This window comes from Limulus polyphemus, unplaced genomic scaffold (assembly GCF_000517525.1).
Source record: "Limulus polyphemus unplaced genomic scaffold, Limulus_polyphemus-2.1.2 Scaffold1072, whole genome shotgun sequence".
Taxonomy (NCBI): Eukaryota; Metazoa; Arthropoda; class Merostomata; order Xiphosura; family Limulidae; genus Limulus; species Limulus polyphemus.
This window is the reverse complement of record NW_013666682.1, coordinates 209,908-212,151: the sequence shown is the minus strand read 5'-3', so window position 1 is coordinate 212,151 and position 2,244 is coordinate 209,908. Positions and strand designations below refer to the sequence as shown.

The following is a 2,244-nucleotide window of genomic DNA, read 5'->3' as shown; positions in this document are numbered from 1 at the left end:
TATTGATTCTTGAAAGAGAGGAAAAGATTTTATCAGTTTTTTCATTGCTATTGGCCAAGTTTCTCTTTGAAGCCATTCAAGTATCAAAGCCTACAGCAAAAACTGCTATGTATACTGCATCACAATCTGTGCACAGCTACTAAACAAACTCCTGCAAAGATTATAGTGCTATTTTTTAAGTTTATTTTTGAAAGTTGAGATTTCCACCCTCTAACATTTTCTAAGTTCTTCTTCACTACCAACATAAGCTATTCAATCATCACAGAAACGTAGAAGCCATTTAACTATCTCAATATGGGCTTGGACAATTTGACCAACCACGTGACTCATATAAAGTCTATATAATTTAATACTTCTAACTTTAATATAGTTCTTTCAGTTAACATTATAAGCCTTTCACGTACAAAAAAGTCATATTTTTTGGTGAAGTATTTTTAATAAACTAAAATAAAGATTTGTTCATGAATATATTGAGTATTTGTTTTGAATAGTCCATGTGCAAAGTAATTTTCATGTTAAGATTAAAAATACTTTTCTTCATCTCAAAAATCTCAAATTTCCTTTGTAATCCCTAAAACCTCCTAAACACATTTCCAAACTTTTTTTTTAAAGTAAAAATTTATATTTTATGTTATTTTCTCTACCCTATACAGGATTGCTCAATTTAACTGACCTCGTAACCACCAAAAAAATAATCTAAATTACCCTTTTTTATTTCTAGAATTACTTCAAATTGTAACACAAAACTGCATTTGTTTATTCTAAGTAGCTTTTAGCTCGTAACAGTATACATCTATTTATAATAAAATTTTATTGCCCTTTTGAACTGTGTCTAACTACTATTCCTGCTATTATAAGTTGTAAATCACTTGGAGAACATGCAGCTCACGTTACACTATCGAATTACATTATGAGCTACTGCGAGCTGCTCGCATGCATGCCTTGTGCAGTAAAGAAAACCCATGCCGATAGGGTTAAGCACCATTATACTAGTTGGAAATGCTCCATTTTATACTAGTCTGAAACACTTAGTTGTATTAGAGTAAACAATGTATATATTTATAAAAGTATCTCTAGCCTTATTATTATTGATTATAGAAAACTGCTACAAATATTTTACTGAAAACTTGACAACATTAATGAATGCAGTATTGAGTATGTCATAAAGTAATTTTAAAATTAATTTTAGCAGCTTCATTTTTTCACCCTCAGGAATTTCTTTAAGTCCTTCACTTTCCGCCATTGAAGAAATCCAGAGTTATACTAATGCAATTATTTGGAAAATAATTTGTGCAACTTAGAGCACGTTAATTGGAAACTGCCACACTGAGGATTCATCATTTCTCAAGTGCACTGTTCTTTATTGTTACTCGAGTTCCCTGTTGTACTTTGTCTCTACATGGTTTTCTGCAACAATTTCAGTGAGTTTTCTAACAGTAGACGATTACCATAGTAGATTTCTCTACTCTTGTCATGATATTTGTTCTACTGATTTTTGTACCTCACTGAAATTGTTAGTATGTATTTTAGTATTATTTTATCATTATTCATACTTTTGTTTCACAAGCCTATAGCTATAATTGGCTGGCTATTTTGCCAAAACCTAGACAGATATACTATATGAAATGCTGCGAATGTCCAGGACCTATTTAAAAAGTTGATTATTTTTCCTTGAAAGTTGATGTACATGGCTATAAATATATAATATATGCGATGTTGTTGTGAGTAGCTTCCTTAGTACTTGACTTTTGTTAAATGCATGTTTACACAAAAAAAAAAACTGGCTCAGTAAATAATGGTTGGGTGGAAAAAAGCCAATGCAAACATAAACTGTTGAAAAACTGAAAGCATATGTATGTATGTCTGTATGTAGCTTAAAATTTATTCTCCATAAATGGACATAAAAAACTTAAGAAACAAAATAACTAAAATTGTTAATTTAAAAGGGGGAATAGGGATTATCAAAAAATGTACAGAAACAAGTTGAATCAAAATGCAAAGATTATATTTCCAAGCCTAAAATAAGAGACTTAAAATTTTAAAGTAAACAAACTAGGCTGGAAATAGTGTCTACATTATATTTAAGTTATAAATCTCTGTTTTTACTCCACTAAAATTGATAAGTACTGTACACATGGAGTCAAAATGTGGATTTTTAGCTTGAGAAAGTAATGTAGACACTAATTTCCAGCCTATATTGTTTACATTTTTTAGTAGCTCTTGTTGTAGGTTTTGAAAATATAA

General features: G+C 29.9%; 1 protein-coding gene across 2 annotated transcripts in view; it reads right to left on the bottom strand.

Annotated features, from left to right (window-relative positions):
• The window catches only part of LOC106461991 (GPI ethanolamine phosphate transferase 1-like), a 77,551-nt gene that overhangs the window by 52,818 nt on the left and 22,489 nt on the right, over window positions 1-2,244 (bottom strand). The window lies entirely within an intron of this gene.